The 16,527-nt window shown below is 36.6% G+C and overlaps 1 protein-coding gene across 22 annotated transcripts in view; it reads left to right on the forward strand.

Moving 5' to 3' along the window:
- The window catches only part of HNRNPC (heterogeneous nuclear ribonucleoprotein C), a 64,281-nt gene that overhangs the window by 37,648 nt on the left and 10,106 nt on the right, over positions 1-16,527 (forward strand). The gene's annotated exons all lie outside the window — the stretch shown is intronic.

A 16,527-nucleotide genomic window follows, 5' to 3' on the forward strand; every position in this document is an offset into this window, starting at 1 on the left:
GGTAGACTAGGTAAAGTGACATTTCTATTGGTTTCAGAGAATCAGTATATCTTTCAGTTGTATTGGAACATGTCCAATATTTTCTGGACTACTGTTTTTCTTGACACAGCAGATGTTTTTTGTTTTGTTTTAATTTGTATGCCAAATAAAAGGACTAACTGACTTGCCTAATGATGAAATGGGACTTAAATACTAATGTAGTTCCATTTTCTTTTCATTAATTCCCTATTGCGTACTTGCCACTTAACTTTGCATTGTATGGCATTACAGCAAAACTAAAGTTATTCCTACCCTTAAATATTTTATAGTGACCTGTAAGCAATCCAAATAATAGAAAATAGGATACAGTCAGCAGGTATAGTGAATTAATACAAATTTCTTTAGGAGTTAAAGTGTTAAGATTTGTATTACAGATTGGAGAATGTGGTAATATAGTTTTAAAAGGTAAAGGGGTTTGGAATAATGATTATGATTTCTTCTTGTGCCTTCAGAACAGCATTAATATTTGTTGGAGATTCCTGAGAAATAAAATTAGAAGATGTATGAGTAGGGATAGGTTATGGGTGGCTTTTGAATGATGGATTTAGATATAGGAATTAATTATTGAGGAATGGCACGATATGCAAAAAGGATTGGTATGATATTGGCTTCTGATATATTAGTCTTCATGGAATGTTAAGGAAACATTAGGTCTGTTTGGTTTGGTACTTTTGAAACTGCATTATATGTAAGTATTTGAGCTTATTCATACATTGGGCTTGATAAATGAGCATGTTTTTCCTCTCTGAGAAATACCACATAGACTATGGTAGTTGTTAAAAGGACACAAGAATTAAGACTGGTAAAATTGTTTGGGTCTCCATTGTATAATTTGAATCTCTTTCATACAGCACCAAGTGATTATTTCATTTGTCCTTAGAGATTTCTTCAGATTTTTTATGTTTGAACACATTTTGAAAAATAATTGGATTTGTACTTTGAAAAGAATAAAATATAAAAATGGCAGGCCTTACAGTTGAGAGAACAGATACAGGAAAACTTGGTCATTGGTGGAGAAACTTGAAGGCCCTGAAACGTAGTGAGTGTGTCTGAAGCAGCTGTTCTTTACCCCACTCCCTTCTTGCACATAGATCTCTTGGCTACGTTTAAAAGATACTCGTGCTCAGTTACACCTGTAGAGATTTATATACAGCTGTTCTAGGTAGGCTCTTTATGAGTGTATTTTTTCAAGCCCCGAAGGAATTCTGTGTCCAGGTAGGATTGAGAATCATTGTTAGCTAAGAAAAGGAAGTTTTATTTCTATGACTTTTACCCTATTTCTTGATGTCATGGCTTCTTTTAGGAAAATTTTAATAACATGAATTTTTAAAAAATTTTTATTTATTTTTTGGAGAGAGAGAGAGAGATTAGATAGATATCAGTGTGTAGTTGCTGGGGGTCATGGCCTGCAACCCAGGCATGTACCCTGACTGGGAATTGAACCCGCGACAGTTTGGTTCAATCCCAAACTCAGCCCTTTCAGCCCGCGCTCAATCCACTGAGCTACACCAGCCAGGGTGCTACATACACTAATTTTTTTAAAATAATTTCTGGGGTATCATGGAGTCTAGCATAAGAAACTCCATGTTTAAATTCTGTGTATAGAAATTTTAACTCTAATTCTATCTCCATGAGAGTGGTCCTCTGAAATTTTTCTTTTAGTTGTCTTAGTAAGGCAGCAAAACTTTGTCCCTATCATCTCACTGTAAATATGTTTGGGGAAAAAATCCTTTTAAGTGAGGAATTTCACAAAACTTGATAAAAAGATACAACAAGGAATAGCGAAGAAATTAAGATGTTTGCAGAACAAAATCTTCACATTGCTTACCACTGCCTTTTAGTTCTAAAAATTGGTGGCAACATACTGTTGGCCTCACTCTTCAGTTTTTAAAGAAGAGAAAAAAAATTCTGAAGGCTAAATGGAGCAAGCAGGTAGTAGCTGTCAAAGAGCTGATTGAAGTACTGTTATCTGGTGGAAAAATGAATAGGTTTAGTGAAGAATGGAAAAACGACTAGGGAGAATGGTGTTTGTTTCCTCTCAGAAGTCGTTTTGAAGATACTTTATTAACAAAGTAAGGCTAAGATTTTTGTTATTATCCTAGTGATCCTAAATCAACTATCTAGGAATTTTTATTTTAAAAAGATGGGAAATTCTCTCTGAGATATTGCTAAAAGCTTTTGAGCCTGGCTATGTTAATGGAGATTAAATTATTGTCTACTTACTCACTTTGGTTCTAAGCATGTCCTTCAGAATATGAAATTCACATACTAAATATTTTAAAACAGATCTGGCTTTGCTTTAGATGATTTCTTTATTCAGCTTTCTGGGGTCTTGAGGTTTAATGCCTATTGTTATGTTTAGGAAGGCAACTGATAATGAAGCAGAGAAAAGAACACCTGAGAAATCTAGGGACTTGTCATTTAGCAAAACAGATCATGACCAAAGCCATATGCATCGTATTTTTCAGACTATAAGACACACCTTTCTTTCTTTCTTTTTTTTTCCCTTCCCCAAATTTGGGAGGAATAATGGTTGTTAATGCTGCTGTTGAGTTCTGTTTACATTTACATTGGTGAAATATTGTGTTATTTATGTTATTAAATATTTTATCACATTTTTTGCTTCAAAATTTTTTTCCTATTTTCCTCTAAAACCTAGGTGCGTGTTATGGTCCAAAAAATACAGTAATCTGATTTTTTTTATCCCTAAAATGGAAATAATAGTGCCTACTAATACAGCTGCTATGGAGACTGGAAAAAACATAAAAGATGAGAAAATTGCATTATAATGACCCCAAAATATTATTTACATTCAGGAATTCCCAGTCATTTTAGAGCATGAGGATTTCTGTTTATCAAATGCCCCACGGATTCTTACATGCTAATGTTACTACAAATTACACTTCTGAATTAGTATTTTATTAACCCTATTAATACATTATTACTACTATATATTTTGTTGACACTAGTTACATATCAAAATGAAGGGAATCATGGGCACCCCACCACTCCCCCCCAAAACTAACACCTTTAGCATAATTAGGGTTATGTGTGACAACAGTTTTTTAAAGTAATGCTTAGTGAAATGAAGAATGGTTGGCATTTGTTTTTTAAACATCCTTTTTAATAGTTATTTCATTTTATTCTATTATGGAACATTTTCAATTCAGATATATAAAAGAACAGTATAGCAGTAAAAGCTAAAGACTACTATTATAAACAAACACTATCATTTACACTTAAATAATAAAATCCCTTAATCTGATCAATTTTGCAGACTTGGTTCTGCAGGTTGTATTTTGTGTTGTTCATCATGTTTTCCTCTACCAGCTGTATTTCCTGTGAATTAGTAGATAAATTTGGCGGCTTGATCAGATTTGTGTTGTGTTTTCTTTGTTTCTTTAATTATCATTATTATTATTTCTTTTTTGTTATAGTGGAGTTAGGGGGAGTAGACCAGAATGCGTCATAAAGGTATCATGCCCTGTAAACATTATTAGCCTGAGTTTTGACAGAAACTTGAAGAATGTAGGCATTGTTTTGTGAGGAGAAACAAATTTTAAATGTAAGGGAAGTTATTAATGACCTTTTGTTAGGAGAATTGCAGTGATTTGTATTTTTGCTTGGATATTAATGGGTGTTAGTGATCAAGTCCCAAAGATTGTAAATACCTTTGAAACTGGAGGATAATCAAATGATAAAATTTAGATCTGAGTTCCTTGTATTTTAATATGCTGTCTTCTGAGAAGGAGACAACAGAGGATTAGATTCTGCTGCCGCTTGTACCTGCAGTAAGGTTATTGATTTTTGATGGGGATGGGGAGTTAAGAACTATTAACCTGAAATTATTAAAATTACCTTAGTTTGAGCTGTGGCTGGTGTGGCTCAGTGGATTGAGTGCCAGCTTGCAAACCAAGAGTCACTGGTTAGATTCCCAGTGAAGGGCACATGCCTGGGTTGCAGGCCAGGTCTGCAGTAGGGGGTGTGGTGCATGAGAGGCAACCAAATATTGGTGTTTCTCTCCCTTCCCCTCTCTAAAAATAAATAAATAAATAAAATCTTTTTTTAAAAAAAAGATTACCTTAGTTTGGAAGAATTTTAATGAGAATTTTTGTTATTACTATCTTGTGGAATTTTAAATTCTAGTTGTTACAGCCATTTCTCATGTTACAGGTGTGGAAGTTAAGAATTTTAACAAATTGTCAATGAATGTGAAACTACCATTTTAAATAGATTTATTAGTATCTGACACCCAGATGTGCTGTCAGCTATTTCAAATATATTATAAACTCTTATCATACGTAGTTTATAATTACCTAAAGATTAATTAACATAATTTTTTGTGGTAGGAATATAAGCCCAAAGTAGCCTTTGCTTTTAGGATGAATATTTGTGGGGGGTTATTTATTAAATTGGGCAAGTTACATAAGTCACCCTTCTGTTCAAAACATTATTTATTGACGTTAAAAGTCTGCTAAATCTAGAAGCTCCTGACAAAGATCCAGTTCCATTTTATGTCTTAGTTGAGAGTCTTATTGCTTCTAGAAAAACTGTTGCTTGAAGCAGCTCTTGCGAGAGAACTTCTGTGAGCAGTTTCTTTGAAATAACTTTGCAGTAGTTTCTTTTTCAAATTCTTCAATTTCTGTAGTTAAATTTTTTTCACATTAATTTTCATTCATTCACTTATTGATCATTAGAAGGCAGTATAGTATTGTAGGTGGTATAGTATATACCAGCACACCATGATTAGAAAGAGGAATGAATTTATATCTGCTCACAGATCAAATATGACATGTAAATAAATGACCAGCAATATAATATACAGTGAGGAAAGTACTGTGAAGTTAACAGGGGATGTTATGTGTCATGCATTGTACAGGATTGTCTCATAAAAAGATAAATTGTGTTATCCTTCGGGTAGCAATAAGCTTCTCTGTTGAGATTCAAAGCGCCCCATTTAGTTTCACAAAGGGCTATATTTGAACTTGCCTTTGGTGTAATAAGTATAGGGGGCTTTTAAGCAGAAAGAGTGAGGGTACAACTTTAATTAAAGATGCAAAGTTGTGAATATCTCTGGTGTGTTTGGGGAGGCACCCAGCTATAGTTGGAAAGAATGAGGGTTGTAAAGGGCTACTACGTATGGTGCATTAAGGAGATGTGTGCTTAGAAACAGCCCAGTGGCTAGCAAAGAGAAACTGGAGGAGGGGAAGGTGTTAAGTGTTGCAGTTATCATTGTAATTGTTGGAATGGAGAGGTAAACTGGTCTTAGTGTGATTTATTGGGTTACAGTTTTGCAAGTGGGTGCTTTGGGGAGAGGAGTCAAACATAGCTGAGGTTTTCTTTTATGACTAGGTTTATGCCATTAAAGGTTACATCAAGGAAGGTTAAGGGACTTGAGTTGTTAAGAGGTGTGGGAAACCAGCAAATTCTTGTTGATTGTTACCCTACAGGTCTTTTCCAGGAAGGTATACTGATCAAAATTAGAGAAAAATAGTTTGTACAGTGGTGGACACGAGTTTCCATTGAAAGGGCAAGATGGGTGAAAGAAGCTAACCATCATATTCCTTAAACTAATACTTGAGGCTTTATTTTGTTTTAGGCACACAAAGTTTTGTTTATTTTTGCATTTTTTATGTTTTAAAGATTTATTTACTTTTAGAGAGAGGAGAAGGGAGGGAGAAAGGAGAGAAATAGTAATGTGCAAGAGATGTATCTATTGGTTTCCTCTCAGCTGGTGACCTGGCCTGCAGCATAGGCATGTGCCCTGACCAGGAATTGATCCAGCTACCTTTTGGTTCACGGGCTGGTGCTCAGTCCCCTGAGCCACACCAGCCAGGTCACAAAGTTTTAGGTTTTAGATTAAACCAATTTTATTGAGGTTAGAGGAGCTGTTAGTTTGCACCCACCCCTGCCCCTTTACATTTTTCTGATATTCCTGAGCAGCATTGGACTTAGTTGGAAAGCCATGTGATTCAGAGAACAAGAGGGTTCTTGCCTCCTTGGAAAGGCTAAGAGATGCCTCTTCATGCATCACTTAAAGTGGCATAAATGTCACTTTAGGCATAAGGTAAAATTTTACATTTGCTTAGAGCCCCCTTGTTGGTTGTATCTTTCTTGTAGGAACCTGATTATGTTAACAGTTAACAGGAGGATTTTAGATGAGGGCATAAGATTAATTATTTCAATATAAACTTGATTATATATGGACTTAATTTTTTGACAGTGGTATGTTCTTTATTTCACTTAGCAGAGTGTTCTTATTTCTGTTGTTTCCTGGATTCTTGTAGTCAGGAGACATTTTTTGGAGGGTATGGATTTGAACTTCAACCAGAAAATCTGCTATTTGGCCCTGGTGTTCTGGTTATATTACTTATCTAATTCAAAGGTAGCTTCTGCTGTTTTAGGAATCTATTGTGTTTTAGGTCATTCTTTCGTCCGGATAGACCTTGTCAAGTTCTATGATGTTGTATCCACCCCCTTCCCCTTTTAAAGATTTTATTTATTTTTAGAGAAGGGGAAGAGAGGGAGGGAAACATCTGTTAATTGCTTCTCCTGCCACCCTGACGGGGGACCAAACCCTCAACCCAGGCATGTGCCCTAATTCTCACCAACTCCCCCCAAATTTGGCTTTCTTGGGATATATAATTCACATACTTACAAAAGTCATTTTAAAATATACAGTTCAGTTTAGAATATTCAGAGTTGTGCAGTCATGACTATGATGTAATTTTAGAACATTCAGTATGTCTTTTGTGACTGATTTCTTCCACTTAGAATAATATTTCATGGTTCAGCCATATTGTACTATGTATTTGTACTTCATTCCTTCCTATTACTGAGTTGCATTTTATGATATGGATGGTACCACATTTTATTTATTTACTCATTAATTTATGGATGCTTGAAATGTTTCCACATTTTAAATAATGCTGCTGTGAATATTTGAATATACATTTTTGTGTTGGCATATGTTTTCATTTCTCTTGAATATATACCTAGGAGTAGGTCTTAAGATAATTCTGTGTTTAACCTGAGGAACTGCTATACAGTCTTCCAATACACCTGTAACATTTTATGATCCTATCAGCCATGTCTGAGAGTTCGAATTTCTTCACATCGTTGCTGACACTTGTTTTATTATCTTTTTTACTTAAGCCATTCCAGTTCAAGGATTAGTATTGCCATTGTGATTGTGATCTGTGTTTTCTTAACTTGATGCTGAGCATATATGTGTTCACTGGCTATTTGTTTATTTTTGGAGAAATGTATTCAGATCCTTGGCCTGTTTATATTGGGTGGTTTTTGTGTCATTAAGTTGTAAGGCTTCTTTATATATTCTGGATATAACTTAAATTTTTTTATTTTTTTGATTTAATCTTAATTGTATATTTCCATTACCATTTAATCCTCTTATAACCCCCCCCGCCCCCCGCTTCCCCCAGCAATCACCTCACTGTTCATGTCTATGTTCATGAGTCATTTTTCCTTTTAGCTCAATCCTTCCACCCCACCTCACTCACATAAGTTTTTGGATACGATATCTGACACAGACAGTTTTGAAGTTTATTACTGTTTTTTAGTTTATAGTGTCACCGTTGTGCTTTGTGATCCTAGGAGATGTGTAACTGTCAATTTATACTAAGGACATTAATTTGGTTTGTAAGGATTATATATTATAGACTGAAAAAATAGTCTTCTAGGTGCTCTTTGGAAGTTACGTCAAGGAAGTAGATAGATGTCTTTGGAAGCAACAGACTCTGCAGCAGTGCCGTTGAGAACTTTCTGGTGATGTAAATACTGTATCTGCACTGTTGGTGTGGTAGGCATTACCCACATCTGGCTGTTTTGCACTTGAAATGTGGCTAGTGTGACTGAAGAACTAAATTTTCTATTTAATTTACCCACGTTAGTAATGACTACTCAGGTCTAGAATGCTGCAATTGTAGTCTTAATGGGTTGGGTGAATTGTGAATAATGTTTAGTGTGAGAATTGTAATGACTAAAGACTGCCCTTCAGGCAAGAAGTTAGAGAACCCAGACTGCCTTTTGGGAACAAAGCTGACAAGGACTTTTGAAATAGTATCCAAGAAACTAATGGGTTTTTTCCCCAGGAAACGCAGAAGGTACAATTCAGATAAATAGGATAAGATTGCCTCTTTAATGAAGTGTGCATGTGTCAAAAGGGCAGAGGAATGAATTGACAAATGTTGATAGTTTAATCATCCAAGGAACAAGAAACAATATACTGGAGAGAATTTGACTTACTCTTACAGTGATATGTGTATTATTACTGAGGCTAATGAAGTTTAACAAGGAGAACAGATTATTATGGTACAATTCATCTGTGGAAATTTGTGATTTTCCTCAGAAGAAGCAGGACATTATAATAGTCTCTAATCACATCCATTATAGACACAAAGCCTGATTTTTATTTTGCAGTAAATAGCTTGAAAACTGATCCAGTTTTATGGAAGATTATTTATTTGGCTTATTTTTTCCTGAGTTTTCCTCAGGGTAAAACACCCAGTAGTCTTTATACTAGATAAAAGGCAGACTAGTACTCCCAGCAGTCCAGCTGTAAGGATAGGTTGGGCTTGTTAACTGTTATTGATAATGTAATTTGTGATTAATTCTTTTCTAGAAGTCAGTTTAGGAAATTGCTTATTTTCTCAAATATTTGTTAAGACCTGGCTTGTGTGTCTTAGTGGTTTGAGCGCCAGCCTGTAAATGATCCAAGTTGCCAGTTTGATTCCTGGTCAGGGCATATAGCCTGGGTTGCAGCCCAGGCCCCAGTTGGGGACGTTTGAGAAGCAGCAGATTGTTTTTCTCATACATCAGTGTTTCTCTCCCTCTCTTTTTCCCTTCTTTCCCCTCTCTCTAAAAGTAAATAAAATCCTCCCACTGCCCAAAAAACTCCACTGAATATTCGTTAAGAACTTACTATGAGGCATTATTGTGTGCACTAGGTATACTATAGTGGAAGGCCTATGAGAAAATGAATGTGTTGAACACAGCATGTAGAGTATGTTAAGCTATTAAATATCGTCAGGTTTTCATCTGAATAAGATGAGAAGCCATTGGTGACTTTTGAGCATAGGATTGAGGATCTTTTTTGTATTTTAACAAAATTATTCCGAGAAAGAATCGCTGATGAAATTATCTAGGCAAACATTTGAGGGAGGCCTAGGGAGTGACAAGAGTGGTAAGAAGTGGTTGGATTTTAAAGTTAAGGTAGATAGATTTGCTTACAGATTAGTATGAGGGCTAAGGAAAGATCAAAGATATCATCAAAGTTTTGGCCTGGCAAACTAGAAACTTGGAATGTACAGGCACTGATGAAGGAAGAACACTGAAAGAACTAGACTGAGAGGTAAATCAGTTGTGGATGTGTTAATTTAGGCTCCTTATTAGATATGTTTAAGAGATGTTAAGCAGGCAGTTGTTTCTGCTTATAAAAGTCATGCAATCATAAAGATGAGTACAGATGGAAAAGAGATTATGGCAACTTTACAGACCAGGAAGATGAGGAATAAACAAAGATGGCTGAGCATCCCACCAAAAAAAAAATGTTGGAGAAAAACCAGAAGCACGAGTGTCCTGGAAGCTATGTGCATATGTGTCTAAATAGTAGAGGAGGGTTAACAGTTTCATATAAATATTTAGAAATGTCTGTTTGTTTTAGCAATTTAGAAAACATTGGTGACTTTGACAAGAGTAAGTTTTAATAATGGTGGGGCATACACTTTACAAGAAGATTCAAGAGAAGAAAATGGAAATACAGAAAATGGGACGACACAAAACTTTTATGTACAATAAGATACATGCTTTCAGTGTACAGTTTTGACATGCATAGCCATGTTACCTGCTGGTGAAGTTAAGTTACAGATGGTGCCATATCTCCCAAAAATTTACCACAAAGCTCCTTTGTTGTAGTCAACTTCTCTCTGTTCTATTCCTTGGCAACCACAAATCCATTTTCTCAGCTCTTCAGAAGAACTTTTATTATAAATTAAATGAAAGGACCTCTCTTGATAAAAAGAGAATATAGGAATGAATGGACTTATATGTTCTTAATATGATCTATAAACAATATTCTTCATAAATACTTCTATAACTGCAGCTTTTTAAAAAAAATTGGACCACTCTGTTCAAGACATAATCTTTGTACAAGATTCAAAGTGTGACATTTTGGAGAGTGTGTGTTGAGAACATCATGACAAATGAGTGCTGTTGTAAATCATTGGAAATTTAAGGAGTCAAGAAGAAATTATCTGGATGGAAGGTTTTGTAAGCAGAAGCAAAGCTAGGAATTTTAAAAAATATGTTTCTTAACATAGTGTTGGGTCTAGTCTTGTTTCTTTTTCTTTTTAAGATTTTATTTATTTTTAGAGAGGGGGAGTGAGGGAGAAAGACAAGGGAGAGGAACATTAATGTGTGGTGGCCTCTTGAGTGTTCCCCTGCTGGGTACCTGGCCCTCAACTCTGGCAGGTGCCCTGACTGGGAATAGAACCAGCAACCCTTCAGTTCACAGGCCAAAACTCAATCCACTGAGCCACACCAGCCAGGGCCAGTCTTGTTTCTGAAAGGATTGGTCCTACAATTTAAAGCAACCTGTGTATTATCACCCAAATTAGTTTTTGTTTAGAAATTGTTCCGCTGAATTTTCAAATTGTTTTCTCATGAAACATTTAGTTTCACATTAACATAGCTTCCCAATCAAGACAAGTCATTGTATTTTCTTAAAGATGCAGCTTTTCTTTCTTTCTTTTTTTTTTTTTTTTTTTAATTTGTAAAAGGGCATGCATCTTCAAATGAGTACACATTTAACATTTCACTTTTGTGGACAGCTGTTGTAAATACATCAGTGGGATAGTTTTTAATCAAATATGTCTTTGAATTAGCAAAAATATCTCTCAGTACTAATATCAATTCTTTCTGAAAGAATTGTTGATTTGCACCATTGGTTCTACATCTTTTGGGGCTGCTCATTGATTCCTGCTCTTCAAGGAGTGCATGTTCCTAAACCTTGATCATTATTCTTTGGGTAACATTCTTAAACCTACTGAGGCAGTAGTAACCTCTGTTTCCATATTTATTCTTTAGTTACATTTTTAAAAAATAGTCTGGGTGCCCTTGTATATGGAATTAGGATCCTGTACTTTACATCATACTGGTTATTATTTAGTCCCTTTATCATTTAATTAAGCAGTACTTGCTGTTTTTAATTTAGCTATCCTGAAGATAGATGATCGATCTATATCCTTAATGCATTATTGGGTAAAGGCAATACAAAGTTGAGGAACATATCTCTGGCTGGTGTTACTCAGTGGGTTTGGCGCCGGTCTGGGAACCAGGGGGTCGCTGGTTCCATTCTCAGTCAGGGCACATGCCTGGGTTGCGAGTCAGGTCCCCATTGAGGGGGGGTGTGTGAGAGACAACCACATATTGATGTTTCTCTCCCTCTCTTTCTCCCTCCCTTCCCTTCTGTCATAAATAAATAAGATCTTTATTGAAAGAAAAATAAGTTAAGGAAGATAAAGTGCAACTGTGCAAATTTACCTTGGCAATTGGTACTCCATCCATAGGTTACCTTAGCAGAACACGTGTAACTTAATGCTTGTTTTCAGTTTGCATTCTGTAGAGCTCATCAAGGCCAGCATGTTTGTGAAGGCATGCCTCAAAATAACTTTAGACATTGTCTCTTAATTTAGGTGAAGAAAACCACAAATTATTTTTAAAATTTGATAATTCATTTTTTAAATTACCGTCTCTTTTTTTTAAAGATTTTTATTTATTTTTAGAGAAAGGGAGGGAGAAGGAGAAAGGGGGAGAGAAACCTTAGTGTGTGGTTGCCTCTCGAGTGCCCCCAACTGGGGAGCTGTCCTACATGCCAGGCATGTGCCCTGATTGGAAATTGAACCAGTGACCCTTTGGTTCCCAGGTCTGCGCTCAATCCACTGAGCTGCACAAGCCAGGGCAAAAAAAATTGATAGTTCATTTTATTTTTAGACACAAAAGAAGAATTTCAATGGCATCATGAAAACGGGGAGCATTGGGTCCTTTGTTGACATGCAATTTTATATTTGTATTGTAATATAAACATGTTGCATAGACATTTTTAGCACATTTTTTTCCTTATATAATTAAGGCAAATTCAGTCAATTTACTTGTAAGATGAACCTTTGAGATTTAATGAAATAAATACTATTGAAATTATATTGGGGGAACTTCAAAGTTTTTGGTTTTTATTACTTTGTATGTTAAAAATAATTTTTATTATGTTCAAAGATACCAGTTATTAAAGGTGTTGATACTTGAACAGTTTGTTTTATCCTCATGTAAGACCATGCTGATTGATTTTTTAGAGAGGGGGATGGAGGGAGGGAAACATCAATGTGAGGGAGAAGCATTGATAGGAGATGGGCTGCCTCTTGTATGTGCCCAGACTAGGGACCAAACCCTGCAACCCAGGCGTTTGCCCTGACCAGAGATCGTGCTCACTACCTTTTGGTCTGTGGGACAACACTCCAACCAACTGAGACACATCAACCAGGGTGACACTTGAACAGTTTTAGAAACTCTGGTATTCATGAGTATCATAAGTTGATATTCTGCTCATGCAATATAACTGCTTAGATTCAGTCCACACAAGGCCAGATATAAGTAAAAGTTGAAAGTCCTTTTCTACAAAATTATGTAATATAAGTATATAATGTTAAGGTTGTGTTCTGAAGGTTTACTCTGAATGATATTTTGGGAAATCTATCATTGTAGATTGTCACAGGTTGTAGCACATTGGCAAGAACCAAACTTACAAAACTTTTACAGTAGCAGATCTAAACTCAGTGCTTTAGTTTAATTTCAAACTTTTTTATTTATTTACTTTTTTTGAGAGAGAGAGAGAGAGACATATCAATGTGCGGTTGCTGGGGGTCATGGCCTGCAACCCAGGCATGTACCCTCACTGGGAATCGAACCTACTACACTTTGGTTCGCAGCCCACGCTCAATCCCCTGAGCTACACCAGCTAGGGCCTAATTTCACACTTGTGAAAAATATATATTTTTATTGATTATGCTATTACAGTTGTCCCATCCCCCCCCTTTATTCCCCTCCACCCTGCACACCCCCTCCCACGCACATGTCCCCCGTTTAGATCATGCCAATGGGTCATACATGTAGGTTCTTTGGCTTCTACATTTTCTGTACTATTCTTAACCTTCCATTATTTTCTATCTACCATTTATGCTACTTACTCTCTGTATCTTTTCCCCCTCTCTTCCTCCCTGATAGCCCTCCTCGTGATCTCCATTTCTGTGATTCTGTTCTATTCTAGTTGTTTGCTTTGTTGTTTTTGGTGTGGTGGTTAATAACTGAGTTTGCTGTCATTTTGCTATTCATATTTTTTATCTTCTTTTTCTTAGATAAATCTCTTCAACATTTCACATAATAAGGGTTTGGTGATGAAGAACTCCCTTACCTTGACCTTATCTGAGAAGCACTTTATCTGCCCTTCCATTCTAAATGAAAGCTTTGCTGGATAGAGTTATCTGGGATGTAGGTCCTTGCCTTTCATGACTTGGAATACTTCTTTCCAGCCCCTTCTTGCCTGTAAGGTTTCTTTTGAGAAATCAGCTGATAGTCTTTCGGGCACTCCTTTGTAGGTAACTGTCCCTTTTTCTCTTTCTACTTCTAGGATTCTCTTCTTATCTCTGATCTTGGGTAATGTAATTATGATGTGCCTTGGTGTGTTCCTCCGTGGGTCCAATTTCTTTGGGACTCTGAGCTTCCTGGACTTTCTGGAAGTCTATTTCCTTTGCCAGATTGGGGAAGTTCTCCTTCATTATTTGTTCAAATAAGTTTTTAATTTCTTGGTCTTCTTCTTCTCCTTCTGGCACCCCTATGATTTGGATGTTGGAAGTTTAAAGATGTCCTCGAAGTTCCTAAGCCTCTCCTGATTTTTTTCGAATTCTTCTTTCTGTATTCTGTTCTGGTTCAATGTTTATTTCTTCTGCTCCAAACTGTTGATTTGAGTCCCGGTTCCTTCCCATCACTGTTGGTTCCCTGTACATTTTGCTTTGTTTCTCTTTTCATAGCCTTCATTTTTTTTTTTCCATCTAATTTGTGACCATATTCAACCAATTCTGTGAACATCCTGATTACCAGTGTTTTGAACTCTGCATCTGATATGTTGGCTATCTCTTTGTCGGTTAGCTGTATTTTTTCTGGAGCTTTGATTGTTCATTTGGGTTGTGTGTGTCTGTGTGCTCCTTACATAGTAAGCGGAGCCTTAAGTATTCACCAGGGTGGGTACCCCATGTTGCTGCCTTGTGGTGTAGTATGTAGGGGAGGGGTCCAAGAGGGAACAATGGAGCTTGCTCCACTCTGTCAGTTTTCAGTCACTTCCTTGGCTACCCACTAGCAAATTGGGCCCTTCTGGTGCTGATTCCTGGGTGGGTGGGTTTGTGTATGTTCTAGGACCCTGTGGGTATCTCCAACGAACTCTCCTGTGAGGCTGGGAGTTTCTCCCACTGCAGCCTTAACCCCCACTGGTGTTTACAGTCAGAGGTTTGAGGCTTTATTTCCCCATGCTGGAGCCCTGGATTGTGTGGTCTCTCTTGCTTCCCGGTAGTTCTCCTGATTTATCAGGACACAAATGTCAGACTGCCCATTCACCAACCACCACCTTGCCGGTCCACCAGCTGCAGCCTTCCCTGCCCCACACCACAGTCTGCTGTCTTTGCTGGGTCCACCAGCTGCTGCCTTGCCCACCCTGGTCCTCCAGCTGCTGCCTCCCTGCAAGTCTTCTCCGCCTAGCTGCCTGTCTCTGCCCCTCCTACTGGTCTGGATGAGTGTATCTTTAACTCCTTGGTTGTCGCACTGCCATACAGTTAGATTTTCTGGCAGTTCTGGTTTTGTTTGTTTGTTTGTTTTTAAATTGTTGTTGCCCTTCTTTGGTTGTGCGAGGAGGCATGGTGTGTCTGCCTGTGTCTCCATCTTGTCCAGAAGTCTAATTTCAGACTCTCTTAAGTGAACTTTTAGTGTGCTGGTTTTCATCTATACTTGCTCGTCCTGATGGCTAAAAAGTTTGTGGCAGGAATCTATCATCAGTTGGGAGTTTACATCAGGAAAACCTGATCTTTTGGCTCTTAAACTTCATGAACTTCAGCAGTTATGTCACATTGTTTTCTTTGGTTTTCTCTATATGTTCCACTGTGCTCATTTTTTTTTTGTCCATTGGAATCATGTTTATCTTCACTTTCTTAAAATCATTTTAGTCTTACCATGGATTTGTGTACAGTTTTCTCTGTACCTCTCTAAAGATAAAGCATGTTTCTCAGAAATAAGCGCATTGTGTTTTATCTAGATTTGGTCCTGATTAGCTCAAATAGAGTGAAATATTCCTTTTGTTTTTGTATTAGTGGGTTTTGTTTTTTTAACTTTTTTATAAAAGAGTTCATTTGTATAATTTTAGCATACAATTTCAGGGATTCTCATTCTAAAGTCCAAATAAAGTACCTTATAACAACAATCCCTTTTCTATGATCATCAGAGACAAGCAGTAATAAAATCAAGTGCATTTTTAAACTGAATTTGATAAATTAGTAAGTACTGTACTGGGAAGAAAGTAATCTTACTAGATTGCTCTTACTTATAAATTATTTCATGTGTGGTTTTTTTTTTTGTAGGCAATAATATCTGACAACTAGTTTCTTAAATTACCTACTTGATAATTAATATACCTAAAATAACTTTTAATGTATCTAAAATTTTAAGACAGAAAACATCTATGGTATGTTAAATGTCCCCAGGAGAATATAGATTTTCACTAATATGTTGATTATAGTTGTTCATTGGTAGTGATTGAAATGTATTATTAGAGTTTTTGAGACCCAAAGATCATTGTTGCATCTAATCATTTAAGAAACTTGCCTTTGAAAACCTGTGATTTTCATTTAGTTAGTTATTTTTTATTCCAGAGAGAGGGAGCGGAGTGGAAGGGGAAAGGAGGGACAGAAACAGCAATGTGATAGAGATACATCAGTTGGTTGCTTGTTGCACACACCCAAACCAGGGACCAAACCTGCAGTCTTTCCTTTTGCAGGATGATGCCCAAATTGACTGAGCCACCCTGGCCAGGGTGAAAACCTGTGTTTTTAATAAGTGCCTTGTAATGTTTGTTTTAGCTTGGAGAGTCACACTGAGGTTCTTTGACTTATCTGTTCAGGTAATAAGTAGCTAATATGTGTCCTGAAATGTTTTAATTTCTTTAAAATGGTATTTTAATAATCTTCATTCTGACTAGATTTTATACCAATAGTGTCCAGATTTCTTATTTAGTATGCAGTCATGGTTCTCTTGGGCATTGTGTTTGTTCTGGTAATAACGAGATTTTTATGAAGACTTTTTAATGACTTGGGATCTGTCAATAAGGGATCAGCAGCAGCTGCTGCTGCCTTATGTGGCTGGCTTACTACATGGCTTTCT

Source organism: Phyllostomus discolor, chromosome 1 (genome assembly GCF_004126475.2).
Source record: "Phyllostomus discolor isolate MPI-MPIP mPhyDis1 chromosome 1, mPhyDis1.pri.v3, whole genome shotgun sequence".
NCBI lineage: Eukaryota > Metazoa > Chordata > Mammalia > Chiroptera > Phyllostomidae > Phyllostomus > Phyllostomus discolor.